The 16,859-nt window shown below is 44.3% G+C and overlaps 1 protein-coding gene across 2 annotated transcripts in view; it reads left to right on the top strand.

Annotated features, from left to right (window-relative positions):
- The first annotated feature begins 1,755 nt into the window (after window positions 1–1,755).
- LOC129857712 (carbohydrate sulfotransferase 15-like) overlaps window positions 1,756–16,859 on the top strand; it is a 49,606-nt gene continuing 34,502 nt past the window's right edge. For both annotated transcript variants that reach the window (XM_055926219.1, XM_055926229.1), the window contains exon 1: window positions 1,756–2,004. The gene's annotated coding sequence lies outside the window, so the exon portion shown is untranslated. The remainder of the gene's footprint in view (window positions 2,005–16,859) is intronic.

Consider the following 16,859-nt stretch of genomic DNA (forward strand, 5'->3'; position numbering starts at 1 on the left):
CAGTTCTAGACTTGAATATAGTCAGTTTGTTTTGGTTGCGGGTGTTCCTGCCTGTCACCATGATTTGGTCAGGGGGTAGCCAAGCTCTGAATTTAGATTTTAGGAGGCAGGAACATTACGCCCACCCATCCTCCCCGACCAACCTCCTATTGTTTCTGTCTTAAAGGAGACGTTCTCTTTATTTGAACCAAATCTATATTGTAAATGGCATGCTATTTAAGTGCCCAGATACTTTCTTTGCAATCGCACTTGTTTTTGAGAAACTTCCTCATGCTCGTTCAGCAGTTGTAGGGGCACAGAAAAAGACACCAACAAAGGCTCCAAAAACACCCAAGTACGTCATTTTCGAAATGGCAACGCTATTAGTATAGTGAAGCAGGTCTTTATAGATGTTCCCACGGGGGGTCCAGGATGAATATGTATGAACTTTCCAATTTGTAAGTCGCTCTGGATAAGAGCGTCTGCTAAATGACTTAAATGTAAATGTAAATGTTGTATTCATCAAATTGTGTAATTTCGAACATTATCTGCAATGTTATATTCCATGGCTTTAGATATGGGATTATAAGGGCGTTGTACTATTGAGGTACGCTATTTTGCCTGATTATGCCTTTTCACTGAAGGTAATTAGACGTTCTCCACTTAGATAGTGGGCCATGGTATAATCCAAGTTGTGGCAAAGAGGGAAGATCCTATAACGCTGCGTTCATGACATCTCATATACCAGCATACGACAAGGAAAAAATCCACTTGAACACCCCTCCAACAGGTAATTACTAGTGGGAAACTCGTGCTCTGAGTTTCCCACTACCACCTATGTGATGTAATTTGTCAACAACAAAAAACAGCAAGCATGGCAGCATATTCAGTAGTTGTTTATGGTAATGGATTTGATTCCCATTGGGGACCAGTATGGAAAAACGTATGCACTTGGATAAGAACGCCTGCTTGAATGTTAAATATGTTTGCTTTTTATGTGTGTGGTCAAAAAAGAGATTTCTAATGCCCGTGATGTTTGATGATGTTTCCCAGTTCAAGCACTAACTGGTATTTACGACTTCACAACGGTTAATTACCACCTTCACGCTTGGTTATGAACGCAGTCTAAGTATGTTCGGTAACTTTCGCCCGTTTTGGAATTGCTCATGGGGAGGCTGGTCAGCCTGGTAGACCCTGCACCTGTATGCTAGGATACAGTATATTGACATTTGGCAGGAATAGCTGTTTAGGCCTCCTTTTTATTTTGGACTCTTTCAGGGTTTTTTGTTTGTCTTTTTGAAAGTGTTCCAAAATATTTTTGCCAACCTTCATTTTGTATCACTTATCAATTGATAAACCTAACTTTGTCTCATGACTAGATTTAAACAGTGTCCACCTTTTCAATGGATGATAGGGGGCTAGCAATGTAGACTCTAGTGTAGGGACCTACAGTATGGACTCACTAGGCAAAAACGGGTTAAATCAACGTTGTTTCCACATCATTTCAACCCAAAACATCTATGTGACGATGTTGAATCAATGTAACTAATGTAAGGGCATTTCAGGGTTTTTCCACCCAACTTGTAACCATCTTTTTGTATTTGACCTTGAATTCCTGTTAGTTGACAATTTAATTAACCAAATGTAAGTCAAAACTAGATGTTGAACTGACGTCTGTGCCCAGTGGGGCTGTTCATTGTATTGCTCTGATTATTGTGGCTATCCAGTATACTTTATTTCTTCCCTTGGTCCCTCCCTCTCTTCGGTCTCCCTGACTCGGCTGCAGCGCGAGAGACGAGATGGATAGTCTCTGAACGTTTGCGATCATTCCAGTGGTAGATTATAATGGTTGAGAGCTATCCAAAACAACACTGTTGTGAATTCATTATAATGTGCCAGTTTAAACGTGTGTACCTTACCTCATTGAGATAAAAGTTAGTAAATTTTTTATTACCAGAATGGATATGGAATGGTCATGAAGAGCGCGCAAAGGAGTCGCATTGATTGATTCATCGGTTCTTGAATGTGAGTAACAGCAATATCATTTATTACTTGCATGGGTACATTTAACAGTTTTTACCCAGATGTGTAAAACAAACTATGTTTGTGGTCTTACTGTGGCATAATAATGACAGCATTCTCTTGTAGGCTACTGCTATTCCACCTAGAAATATGAACCATATTCAGAGGTTGTACTGTAGCTTTCACTCCAACTTGGGATGTATTTTATAAAAAAATATAATGGAACCTGCACTTGTTTCTGAGAAGGATTTTGCAGAAATGCAATTTTTATGAATTTGCTTATACTGAATTGATTTAATTCATTTTAATGCCCCTGCCAATAGTGATAATTTAGTGACAGTGACCAATTTGGTGAGCTATTAACATTTTAAAGTCATTTTCTTGGAATCGAACTAGAGTTTCAGCACATGAACAGGAGCTAGTTAGTTTAAGGATTTGTGTATGTACTCCAACAAGAGATTGCATTAGAAGACATCTAAAGACAAATCGCTGCTCTCAGGTTAAACTGAACGTATACCGATTCATTGAATATTACATCCACTAACATATTCTCACTTTACACTATCAGGCCCAAGTTAAATGCCAAATTGCACTTTTACCTCCACAACCGTGATATATTACAGTGGTGACTGGTCAGATAGGAGCTGTGTCAGAGTTGTTTCTAAGCTCTTCTCCTGAGGCAGACTTATTTTTCCTCAGTGAACAGCTGCAGAATATCTCTCAGTGCCATTCTTTGGGATTGAATCCACTCCTAGTCCACCAGACACCAAACTACAAAAGGCTATTTCATGAGGCGGAATTAACAAGTTAACTAAGAAACAGTTCAGAATGTCCTTATTGTCCTCAGCAAATCTGAAACCAGGTTTCTTCTTTCTCACAATAATTGTTTACTTTATAACTGACTGCACTTGCTTAGGGTAAACACACGCGCGCGCACGCACGCACGCACGCACGCACGCACGCACGCACGCACACACACACACACACACACACACACACACACACACACACACACACACACACACACACACACACACACACACACACACGCACACACACACACACACACACACACACACACACACACACTGCTCTGTCAGGCTGCTTGGCAAGATGGCAATACCATATCGTATTACAGTAATCACCCACCAGTATCCAGAGGTGTTTGATGTCTGAAGCAGGGGTACGATCTGCCAGATGTCAGAGCAAAATGTCCTTCTGACATTTTGTCCACTTCCTCTCCCCCTCTTGTTCGGGAGCTGTGGTAGACTATTGCTCAGGGCTCTGACATGAGGCCAAGGCAGATAGACAGATGACCTTTGGATAAACCTGTCTCTGTTGACTCATGTTGACATACACTTAAAGTACCTTTGAGCAAAAAATACAAAAAGTTGTAAGTGTGTTGCTCAAGTGCGCATCCACAGAGTTTTCCACCTTGTCAACTCGGGTATTTGAACCAGCCCCAATGCTCTAACTGCTAGACTACCTGCCGAGAGGGGGTTTGGGAAGTTGGTGAACCTCACCTTAACTCTGTCTTCCCAGACCCTGTTTTTCCCAGTATGTGTCATACTCTGGAGGCTGACTCACTATACTAGAGGTTTCATGGTCGCCCATAGGGTGAGCAAAGGTCTGAAGCTTTTGAGATGTCAAGGCTATGCTTCTCCTGGCACTATTTTGGACACTTCTTGATAGCATGCAAAGAAAGATTGCTATGGTGAAGCTTACCCTGCCATCCAGGGCAAATTGGGGGAAAATGCTTCCAGTCATTTTAGGAATGGCTTTTGTTTGTGTGCGCCCGCCAGTTTGCCTTGGAGGACCACACTCAGAACCATAGCAGTGGTAATGACAGTGTGTGTCTTTAAGCAGTTTCACAGTGAGACCAGCCAACCACACCGCTGACACCAGTCCAGGGAGGAGGAGGTGCCAGGTGGAATGATAGATAGACTATCTGATAGAAGCTTCAACATCAATGTTACTTTATATCTTCAGTGTGAGACTTTGCATCTACACAGTGCCACCTACGTCGAGTACAGTAGTACAGTAAACCTCCTTGGAAAGCTTCTGCTATTTTCAATCCTCCATGTACTGTAGCTACATCCTGGGATTGATTCACTCTTAGAAAAAAGGGTTCCAAAAGGGTTCTTCGGCTGTCCCCATAGGAGCAACCTTTTTGGAACCCTTTTTGGTTCCAGGCAGAACCCTTTCCTACATGGAACCCTGAAAGCTTATATCTGGAACTAAAAGGGTTCTACTTTACCTAGAACCAAAAAGGGTTTTTCAAAGGGTTCTCCTATGGGGACAGCTAAAGAACACTTTACATTTTTTTTCTAAGAGTGTACCCAGCAAACTGGGAACGTTCCCATAACATTAGCGAAGATTCCCATTAAGTTCTAGTTAGGGCTTTAACAAACATTAGGATGATAATATCCTAAATATAATTTTTCTTCCAAAAATGTTTTGAATGAAACATCCTTGGAATGTTCTCCTAACATTCAATTAAATGTTGTACACAACATCTGTAACAACCACCACAGAACATTCCCCAAAAAGTTATCATTAGGCTTCTAGGTAATGTAATAACACAATGTACAGTAATGTTTTCCCAGTAAACCAAAATTGGTTCCGTGAAAGTTTCCAAAACATTTGTTAGGTTATGGAAAATGTTCTCATAACACAAAAACTGTCCAGTCATGCTGATGATTATACAATGTTTGTATAAAACATTCACCTGATGTTGCAAGAACGTTTCTAGAACACATTTAATCTGTTCTTTAAAAGGTTCCCAGAATGTTTCATTAGATTGTGGGAAATGTCTGGTGAGGACATTGTGGGGACTTCACATCAGATATGTTCCCAAAACATTAAAACCGTCCAGTTGTGCGGATGATTCTACAATTTTCTTTTAGGGTGCAAAACACAAAAACAAAACCAACATGTGAAATTCATAGGAGCATATCATATTGGATGTCAAATGAAAGCTAATATTTTTAGAGACATTTTTCAACTATTTTCTATCTTACAAATGAGGCTTCAATAATGGCTTTGATTTGTGGTCAAACAGATGGAAAAGGGCTCTTAGAAAACATCTACCAGGAAAAGTCTTAAAAGGTATCAGAAATACATCAAAACACAATATTATTGACTTAAAGACCCCTGGCAACTAATATCAACACATATTTCGTTTTGGAGAAATTGTTCACCTTCTGTAAATGTAAGAAATATTGCCATGTGCCTTGTAATTCCGTCACCAAAAATCCACATATTTTAAAGTTATTTTCTAATTTCTCTCCCTCATGAGGAAGGATAATAATAGTTCACAGAAGTAACAAATATGGTAGACCTACCAATTAATTGTAGTGATTTTACTGATATAAATGTTGTTTATCAAATATTAAGTGATTATTAAAACTCATAATAACCAAAAACTCTGAAACAAAATTGCTGCAACTGAATTACTACAATGGAAAATCATAATAGTCACAAACCACAGTTGGGTCACCAGTAGCAAAATCACTGTGGAAACCAAGCCAAGCCAGTAAAAAAGCCATATTACAACCTATGTTGTGATATTTGCATTGTTTGCTGTATCTATTTGTTCATTCGCCACCGTGATATACAATAAGGTCGTGACAACAAAAAGTCCACAGCCACAAAGTGGAGGAATAAATTCAACTACACATGCGTTTGTTTCATCACTAAACCGGAGAGCAACATCTGTCCGGTGAAGTCCACAAAGCAAATTTTGCATGTAACAAACAGTTATACGACCTGCAGCATGTTAAAGCAAGTTAATGTTTTTTACAGTTTACTGAACAACTACTGATTTAGAACCACAGAGTTACCGCAAGTCAGCAAAAAGACAACGGGAGCACTCCCTCCGATATTCCAGCACCATTTCAACTTTAACATTTTAACAACAAATATGCTTCGTTTTTAATACACTGAAAACAAACGTGAAGATACCAAAAACAATTTAGTCCAATTAATGTTGCTAATGTGGCTGTCCATGGTATTGATTTCTGTTGGTCTGTGAGTGTGTGTGTATGTGTGTGTGTGTGCACAAGTGCAAAAGTCTTTTTTTTTTACGTGGGACTCCTAATTGTAGACTAGTTTAATGTCAATGCCTTCCTCCTCTCTTTCATGTTGGCATAACGGTCTATGGTTCTGTACGCTTTTACTTTTTGCTTTCATAGGCTGCCTAGCTAAAATGCTTGCAAGCCTAACTTACTCGCATGGGCAACAATGACCAGCTAAGTTAGCTAGCTAGCTAACGTGAGCCTACTAGGCTACATCTAGGCTACATATTGAACTTCAATCGTCTCAGGCCAGTGGCACAATATATAAATGTATGGTTAGATCAGAATTGCCGTCATAATCATAAGCATGTAAAGAGAATTAAGTAAAACAATTCTCCATCTATGGCTTAGGAAAGGGACGATTTAGCAAGCTAGCTACTGCAGGACCAGAAACAGACACATTTTTCTGACAATTCTAAAGTTTTGCTCAGGATGAGATTTAATTGGTGTGAAGCCAAATCCAAACTGGCCTTCCTTGGGGGAGCGTTTTCATGTGCCAGGACCAGCCACAGTTGAGCTCAGCTCAATGCTGATTGGCTAATTATTTTCTACATTTTTTTATCAAAGTTGTTTTGCACTGTATCCAATGACTTATGAAAGCTTACTTGGTAGGTCGGTGTCCTCAATGTGGTTTTGCAGACGTGTTTAACACGTTTTATGTACACATTTTATTCGAATACTTATGAAATGCACATTGCTATATTAAGTAACACATGATTATGTTCCCTCGACTCCAACCCCATTCGATGCATTGAACGGATGTGGGTGGAGCAATGTCTACTGTACATAAGGGTGCAAATTATAAACACTCACAAAAGCTCTGACGAAGGCCTTGAGGCCGATACGTAAAGCTTAATAAAGAGCAGTGATATTAGCAAGAGCAGTGTGCAGTTTCTTCTTTTTTCTCATCTTATTCAATTGTTGCCATGCAACTGCGGCAGAGATAGCTCAGATGTATGAGTGCCTTTAGAATTGTTTTGCACGGGAGGCCCAATGCTTGATTGCATGCATCAAAAGCTACTGCGGCAACATGTCATACTCTTTTGTTCCAGACAGCATCAGATGCATGAACTACACATTCTGAGATGTAGGGGTGCTCTTTCCCTCGCTCGGATGATTTCTACAGTGAGATTTAGCCACTTACGAATTGACGGAAAATGATGAAAACACAGACGAAAGAGCAATTATTTAATAAATAATTGGTCAAATATTTTGGGAAGCCTGGCTTCCCTTGTCAGCCATGAATACACACAACTGTGGGTCACCTGCTACTGTCCGCTCTTCCACTGGCATACTTATGTTCAGCTCATAACTGTTTCTTTGTCTTTTTGTTGCCTGGTGGACAAACCTAGAGTGTTAAAGCAGTCTGCACAACCCCTCCCTCTCTCCCTGCCTCTCCAATTAATGTCACCTCGCCCAGCTCTGACTGACACCTACCCATGAGCCTCCTCTGTTTCCATTTACTGTAACCAGCATTCTCACCCACTGAGAACCAATCGACACTGGACATCCACAGACGATAAACATTAGGACCGGATCTATCACAAACGTATGTTTCACAAGTTTGGATAGCACAGTACAGTGAGTAGAGCAAAGTATATAGTACAATACAACAAAGACAAGTAGAATATAGTAGAGTAGGTTACAGTATATTGTACTGTTTGCTACTGTTTTTTATATACATTTTATGTCACCTTTATTTAACCAGGTAGGCCAGTTGAGAACAAGTTCTCATTTACAACTCAACAACAAAGAGTTACACATGGGATAAACAAACGTACAGTCAATAACACAATAGAAAAGGTTTATGTACAGTGTGTGCAATTGTAGTAAGATTTGGGAGGTAAGGCAATAAATGGGCCATAGAGGTGAAATAATTACAATTTAGCATTGACACTGGAGTGATAGATGTGCAGATGATGATGATGTGCAAGTAGAGATACTGGGGGGCAAAAGAGCAACAAAGAAAATAATAATGTGGGGATGAGGTAGTTGGATTTGCTATTTACAGATGGGCTGTGTACAGGTACAGTGATCGGTAAACTGCTCTGACAGCTGATGCTTAAAGTTAGAGAGGGAGATATAAGTCTCCAACTTCAGTGATTTTGGCAAATCGTTCCAGTCATTGGCAGCAGAGAACTGGAAGGACAGGCGGCCAAAGGAGGTGTTGGCTTTGGGGTTGACCAGTGAAAAATACCTGCTGGAGCGCGTGCTACGGGTTGGTGTTGCAATGGTGACCAGTGAGCTGAGATAAGGCAGGGCTTTACCTAGCAAAGACTTATAGATGACCTGGAGCTAGTAGGTTTGGCAACAAATATGTAGCGAGGGCCAGCCAACGAGAGCATACAGGTCGCAGTGGTGAGTAGTATATGGGGCTTTGGTGACAAAATGGATGGCACTGTGATAGACTGCATCCAATTTGCTGAGTAGATTGTTGGAGGCTATTTTGTAAATGACATCGCCGAAGTCAAGGACCGGTAGGATAGTCAGTTTTATGAGGGTATGTTTGGCAGCATGAGTGAAGGAGGCTTTGTTGCGAAATAGGAAGCCGATTCTAGATTTAATTTTGGATTGGAGATGATTAATGCGAGTCTGGAAGGAGAGTTTACAGTCTAACTAGGCACCTAGGTATTTGTAGTTGTAAACATATTCTAAGTCAGAACCGTCCAGAGTAGTGATGTTGGATGCTAGTCGGGCGGGAAGGTGCGGTCAGCAATAGGTTGAAGAGCATGAATTTAGATTTGCTTACATTTAAAAGCAGTTGGAGGCCACGGAAGGAGTGTTGTATGGTGTTGAAGCTCGTTTGGAGGTTTGTTAACTTCTCTGGGATAGGGTGCATCATTTTTACGTTTGGATGAAAAGCATACCCAAATTCAACTGCTAGCTACTCATCCCCAGAAGACAAGATATGGATATTACTGGATTTGGATAGAAAACACTCTGAAGTTTCTAAAACTGTTTGAATCATGTCTGTGAGTATTACAGAACTTATTTAGCAGGGGAAACCCCTCGAGGACAAACCATTCAGATGTTTTTTTTTGTTGAGGTCACTCTCTTTTCAATGATTTTTCATTGGGAATCCAGATTTCTAATTGACCTTCTTGTAGTTCCTACCGCTTCCACTAGATGTCAACAGTCTTTAGAAATTGGTTGAGGTTTTTTCCTTTGTGTAATGTAGAAGTACGGCCATCCAGAACGAGGGTAACTTGAAGTGTACTGTTAGATAGAGGCGCGTGACCAGAAAGTTAGCTACAGTTTGTTTTAATCCTGTATTGAACACAGATCATCCCGTCTTCAATTTTATCGATTATTTACGTTAAAAAATACTTAAAGCTGTATTACAAAAGTAGTTTGAAATGTTTTGGCAAAGTTTACAGGTAACTTTTGAGATATTTTGTAATCACGTTGCACAAGTTGGAACCGGAATTTTTCTGGATCAAACGCGCCAAATAAATGGACATTTTGGATATATATCGACGGAATTAAATCGAACAGAAGAACCATTTGTGATGTTAATGGGACATATTGGAGTGCCAACAACAGAAGCTCGTCAAAGGTAAGGCATGAATTATATTTTTATTTCTGTGTTTTGTGTCGCGCCTGCAGGGTTGAAACATGCTTCTCTATCTTTGTTTACTATGGTGCTATCCTCAGATAATAGCATCGTTTGCTTTCGCCGAAAAGCCTATGACATGTTGGCTGGATTAAAGTGTAGCTTTAATTTGGTGTATTGCATGTGTGATTTCATGAAATTTGGATTTTTATAGTAATTTATTTGAATTTGGCGCTTTGCATTTTTACTGGCTTTTGGCCAAGTGGGACATTAGCGTCCCACATATCCCAGAGAAGTTAACACAGTGTCTAAAGAAGGGCCAGATGTATACAGAATGGTGTCGTCTGTGTAGAGGTGGATCAGAGAATCAACAGCAGCAAGAGCGACATCATTGATATATACAGAGAAGAGAGTCAGCCCGAGAATTGAACCCTGTGGTACCCTCATAGAGACTGCCAGAGGTCCGGACAACAGGCCCTCCAATTTGACACACTGAACTCTGTTTGAGAAGTAGTTGGTGAACAAGGAGAGGCAGTCATTTGAGAAACCGGTGCTATTGAGTCTGCCGATAAGAATGCGGTGATTGACAGAGTCGAAAGCCTTGGCCAGGTCGATGAAGATGGCTGCACTGTACTATCTTTTATCGATGGCGGTTATGATATTGTTTAGGACCTTAAGCGTAAACTGAGGTGCACCCATGACCAGCTCGGAAACCAGATTGCATAGTGGAGAAGGTACGGTGGGATTCGAATTGGTCGGTGATCTGTTTGTTATCTTGGCTTTCGAAGATTTTAGAATGGCAGGGCAGGATGGAAATAGGTCTATAACAGTTTGGTTCTAGAATGTCTCCCCCTTTGAAGTGGGGGATGACCGTGGCAGCTTTCCAATCTTTGGGGATCTCAGACGATATGAAAGAGAGGTTGTACAGGCTAGTAATAGGGGTTGCAACAATTTCGGAGGATAATTTTAGAAAGAGAGGGTCCAGATTGTCTAGCCCAGCTGATTTGAAGGGATCCAGATTTTGCAGCTCTTTCAGAACATCAGCTGTCTGGCCGGGGTAGCTAGGTGGAAAGCATGGCCAGCCGTAGAAAAATGCTTATTGAAATGATTGATTATCGTAGATTTATCGGTGGTGACAGTGTTTTCTTGCCTCAGTGCAGTGGGCAACTGCGAGGAGGTGCTCTTATTAGTGCTACAGGATGCAATTGGTGCTACAGGATGCAAATTTCTGTTTGAAAAAGCTAGCCTTAGCTTTCCTAACTGACTGTGTATATTGTTTCCTGACTTCCCTAAAAAGTTGCATATCGCGGGGGCTATTCGATGCCTATGCAGAACGCCACAGGATGTTTTGTGCTGGTCAAGGGCAGTCAAGTCTGGAGTGAGGGCTATATCTGTTATTAGTTCTACATTTTTTGAATGGGGCATGCTTATTTAGGATGGTGAGGAAGGCACTTTTAAAGACCAACCAGGCATCCTCTACTGATGGGATGAGGTCAATATCCTTCCAGGATACCCGCGCCAGGTCGATTAGAAAGGCCTGCTCGCTGAAGTGTTTTAGGGAGCGTTTGACAGTGATGAGGGGTGGTCGTTTGTCCGCGGACCCATTACGCACGTAGACAATGAGGCAGTGATCGCTGAGATCCTGGTTGAAGACAGCAGGGGTGTAGAGGGCAAGTTGGGCAAGTTGGGCAAGTTTAGAGGGCAAGTTGGTCAGGATGTTATCTATGAGGGTGCCCATGTTTATGGATTTAGGGTTGTACCTGGTGGTTTCCTTGATAATTTGTGTGAGATTGAGGGCATCTAGCTTCGATTGTAGCACGGCCGGGGTGTTTAGCATATCCCAGTTTAGGTCACCTAACAGTACAAGCTCTGAAGATAGATGGGGGGCAATCAACTCACACATGATGTCCAGGGCACAGCTGAGGGCTGAGGGGGGTCTATAACAAGTGGCAACAGTGAGAGACTTATTTCTGGTATGGTGGATTTTTATAAGTAGAAGCTCAAATTGTTTGGGCCAAACCTGGATAGTATGACAGAACTTTGCAGGCTATCTCTGCAGTAGATTGCAACTCAGCCCCCTTTGGCAGTTCGATCTTGTCGGAAAATGTTGTTGATGGGGATGGAAATTTCAGAATTTTTGGTGGCCTTCCTAAGCCAGGATTCAGACATGGCTAGGACATCAGGGTTGGCAGAGTGTGCTAAAGAAGTGAATAAAACAAACTTAGTAGTGTGGAGGCTTCTGATGTTAACATGCATGAAACCAAGGCTTTTACAGTTACAGAAGTCAACAAATGAGAGAACCTTGGGAATGGGTGTGGTGCTGGGGGCTACAGGGCCTGGGTTCACCTCTATATCATCAGAGGAACAGAGGAGGAGTAGGATAAGGGTACGGCTAAAGGCTATAAGAACTGGTCGTCTAGTGCATTGGGGACAGAGAATTAAAGGAGCAGATTTCTGGGCGTGGTAGAATAGATTCAGGGCAAAATGTACAGACAAGGGTATGGTAGGATGTGAGTACAGTGGAGGTAAACCTAGGCACTGAGTGACGATGAGAGTGGGTGCGTCTCTGGAGGCACCAGTTAAGCCAGGTGAGGTCTCCGCATGTGTGGAGGGTGCGACAGAAGAGCTAGCTAAGGCATTTAGGGCGGGGCTGGGGGCTCTACAGGGAAATAAAACAATAATAACTAACCTGAACAGCAGTAGACAATGTGTATTGACATTAGGGAGAGGCATGTGTAGCCGAGTGATCATAGGGTCCAATGAGCAGCAATAGGTGAGTCAGCGAGCTGTTTGATAGTTGCTACTACGCTAGGCGAGCTGGAGCTAGCGGGCCGTGGCCAGCAGAAGGATCTTCGGCGACGTCGCAATGGAAAATCCTGTTGAAACCACCTCGGGCGATTACATCGGCAAACCAGTCGTGATGATCGGCAAGGCTCCGTGTTGGCAATAAGGGGTCCAGGCCAATTGGCAAAAGAGGTATTGTAGCCCACAAATTAGCCCGTAGACCTCTTCGGCTAGCCGGGAGATGGGCCAAGCTCGAGACTAGCTCAAGGCTAACTGGTGCTTGCTTCGGGACAGAGACGTTAGGCAGGAGTATTCACTCGGATTGCAGCTAGCTAGCTGTGATGATCTGGTGTAATGGTCCAGCGCTTACGGTAGGAATCCGGAGATGTGGTAGAGAAAAAGCAGTCCGATATGCTCTGGGTTGATATCGCGCTATGCAGACTGGCAGATATTGACTGAGCTGAGGCTGGCTGGTGTCCGAGTTAAGGGTGAAGACCGCTAGCAGTGGCTAAATGACTACTAGCTAGTAGCTAGTTAGCTGGCTAGCTTTTGATGGGGGTTCCGGTTCTAAGGTATAAAAATAGCAGATCCGTAACACATTGGGTGAGGCGGGTTGCAGGAGAGTATATTCAGTCCGTAGATGGAAAGTGAGATTAAATTATATATGAAATATATTTAAAAAAACGATGATTTACGATTATTTACACGGGACAAGACAAAACACACATCTGTACTGTACTGAACTCTACTGTTGTAATGACAATGCAGGCAGTCAGGAAGCAGGTGGTGAGTTTAATAATAACGAACATAGATAGTTAAAAAACAAGGGAAGTGTCTGTACATGAAAACAGAACCCATACTGCCTGATGCCTGGTGAGGGCTATATGAAGGGAGAGTAATCAGGGTGGTGATGAAGTCCAGGTGTGCTTAATGAAGATAGGCGATGGTGAGAGCTGGAGGGAGGATGCAGGAATAGGCGTGACAGTACCCCCCCGACGCGCGGCTTCTGACACAAGTCAACGCCGGCCAGGAGGATGGCCCCGAGGGCGAGGAGCGGGCCGGTCCGGACGGCGGAGATGGAAATCCCGGATGAGGTTGGGGTCCAAGATGTCCGCCACCGGGACTCAAAAACACACCTCAGGACCACACCCCTCCCAATACACCAGGTATTGGTGCCGACCCCACGACGTCGGGAGTCCAGGAGGGACCTAACAGCATAGGCAGGGGTCCCCTTGATGTCCAGGGGAGGTGGAGGGGTATTGCGTGAGACTGCATCAGCCAGGGGACCAGAAACCACCTGCCTGAGGAGGGATACATGAAATGAGGGTGAGATACGGTAGTTGGTGGGGACTTCTAAACGATAGGTTACCTCATTGACCCTCCGGAGTACCTTGAAGGGCCCCACAGACTGGGGGCTCAGCTTCCGGCAGGGTAGACGGAGCGGGATGTTCCTGGTGGAGAGGCAGACGCGATCACTAGGATGGAACACCGGAGCCTCACTGCGATGACGATCCGCCTGATCCTTCTGACGGTGGACGTCATGCTGGAGCCTCACGTGGGCAGCGTTCCACACCTTCTCTGCATGCCAGAATCACTTGTCAACTTCAGGGGCCTCGGTCTGGCTCGAAGTCCACGAAGCCAGGACCGGCTGATATCCCAGGACGCACTGGAAGGGAGTGGAGGAGTGACGAAGTGAGTTCTGGGCGTATTCCACCCAGAGAAGGAACTGGGCCCACTCCCCCCGCCGGTCCTGGCAGTGACTCCTTGGGAACCTCCCCAGCTCCTTGTTGGTCCTCTCCACCTGCCCATTAGACTGAGGCTGGTACCCGGATGTGAGGCTGACCGTGGCCCCCAGATTCTCCGTAAAGGCTTTGCAGACCCGCGATGTGATTTGAGGGCCACGGTCGGAAACGATGTCCTTCCGGAAGGCAATAATGCCGGAAGACCTGCTGGAATAGTGCCTCAGGAACCTGGAGAGCGGAAGTTAGAACAGAGAGAGGGATAAAGCGGCCATATTTTGAGAATCTGTCAACAATCAGAAAGGGGGAGATCCGTTACAAAGTCTATGGACAGATGTGACCAAGGCCGCTGAGGCATGGAAAGGGGAAGAAGTTTAACTGCTGGAGCGTGACGGGGAGATTTAGATTGAGTACATACCGAACATGAGTTGACATAGTGGGCGACATCATGCACCAAGGTGGGCCACCAGTATTTATCGGAGAGTGATTGGAGGGTGCGGGTGATACCTGGATGTCCAATAGAGAGGGAAATGTGTGCCCAGATCAACAGCTGATCTCTCACCCCCGTGGGTGGGTAGATGTGCGCTGGAGGGCAGGTGGCAGGAGCGGGTTCCTTCTCCAGAGATGTCCACATCTACGTCTCATAACACGGGGCCAACGATACGGGAGGATCGCTTGATGGGTTGGAGGACACTCATAGGACCTTCCACCGACGTGGAACCACAGGGTGCAGGAAGCAGGTTTTCTGTCCCCAGGCTGTGATTTTCATATTTGACCAGGTGATAGTGGGGTTATGAAGTTGGAGCCACGGGAGGCCGAGGATGACTTTGTGTACGGGTGCGGTGATGATTAATAAGGAAAGGCTTTTCTGGTGCTTGGGCCCCATGGTGAGGGTGAGTGGTGGTGTGAATAATTGTGTCGGATCCCAGCTGTCTACGCCCCAGAGAGTTGTGTGGCCCCCACCTCCATGGTTCAGGCTCTACCCCAGGATAGCCAAAGAAGGGAGGCGAGTGGCTAGGTGGACACTGGCACTCCTGAAGAATGTTATCCAGACGGATGGCCATCGAGATGAGAGCGTCCAACAATAGGTTGACATCTCAACATGCCAACTCCGTCTGGACCTCCTTGCACAGTCTACTGCGGAATAGAGTGCAGAGAACCGGCTCATTCCATTCGCTGGCCCTCTGAACAAAGGTCGAAGACCGCCCTGAACAGAGCCATGATCCTCTCATAGGAACCCAATTCATCCTCTCCTCTCTCCCAGACGGCCTTAGCCCACTCCAACGCCTGTCCAGTCAGCAGGGAAATGACGGTGGCAATCTTGGACCTCTCGTGGTGGGGGCTCCCGTCTGATAGGCTAATTAGAGGGAGCACTGGACTAGGAAGCCACGGCATTTCGATGGAGTACAGTCATACTTCTCCGGAAGGGAAAGTCGGGCATCGCTGACCTGGGCGGATGACTGGGTAGGCTGGTGGACTGGCTCACTGTGACGACCCGTGGTAGGAGGCCCTCCGTCAGAGGTATGGAGAACCTTGCTGGTGGTGTCGAGGCGGTCGAGAACAAAGAGGACCTCTTTCATGGTTGTACACAGTAGAGCCAGCTGGTCGTGGTGTTGGTGGAGTAGATGACCCTGTTCCTCAACCGCCTGGAAGATGTTGTAATCATCTGCTGCTTCTGTAATTTCTGAGGCAGTATTCTGGAACAACAACGCAGGGAGTCAGGAAGCAGGTGCAGATGGTGAGTTTAATAACAATGAGCATAGAGCGTTACAAAACAAGAGAAGTATCTGGTCATGAAAATAGAACCAATACTGCCTGATGACTAAGGTTTGTGAAGGCTATATGAAGGGAGAGTAATCAGTGTTCTAGGACCGATGGTTAGTAGACCGGCAACATCTAGCTCCGGAGGGAGGGAGCAGGAGTAGGCGTGACAACTGTACTGTACTCGACTGTACTCTATTGCAATGGAGTGAACTTTACTCTGCTCTACACTGTTGCGCTGCATTGTACTGCACTGTACTCTACTGTGCTCTCCTTTTGCTGCTCTGTGATGTCCAAATTTGTGGAGAATGACGTTCATATCCATAATTATTTCTATGCGTAATTCCGTTACCGGGGAATTGCCCCCATGGATTGTCTGTTGCCTTCTTATGCTTTCCACACTCAGTCGTACTTTCACTGATTCTGGATACCCCCTGTCCCCATCTGTCCTCTTCCCCCTGTCATCTTCCCCCTGTCCTCTTCCCCCCTCACTGGAAATGCACATGTTAAACAGTAGTAGGAACCTTTCAACATTTCTCTGCTTGTTATGATGTGTCACGGTCCCACACTTCAACAGAAACATAGAGCTCAGCTCAAAACCACAGCTGGGTGCCAGATGTCTCAGTACTGGACTGCAATGACTGGTCCTGAACTAGTCAAGAACTCATAGTTGAAAATAGTGTCTGTTGGGAATTACACTAGGCTAATTCTCCTTATCTCTCAAGTTATGGGAAATGGAAAACAATATGGCTCTTTAGTCTCCTTTCAAGCACCCAAGTTCTTTGTTGTGTCATATGTTATGTAATAGTTGCTGCCGGTAAGAGTCTTTAGTTGAATAGATATTCAAGCCATATCAATGGGGTTGTGAGTTCATTAACCTCTCAAGGATCTACGGGATCGGTGTCCCTATACCTGGACGGTTGTTGCTAGCGTGCGCTAATGTGA

The sequence above is a fragment of the Salvelinus fontinalis genome, chromosome 1 (assembly GCF_029448725.1).
Source record: "Salvelinus fontinalis isolate EN_2023a chromosome 1, ASM2944872v1, whole genome shotgun sequence".
Taxonomy (NCBI): Eukaryota; Metazoa; Chordata; class Actinopteri; order Salmoniformes; family Salmonidae; genus Salvelinus; species Salvelinus fontinalis.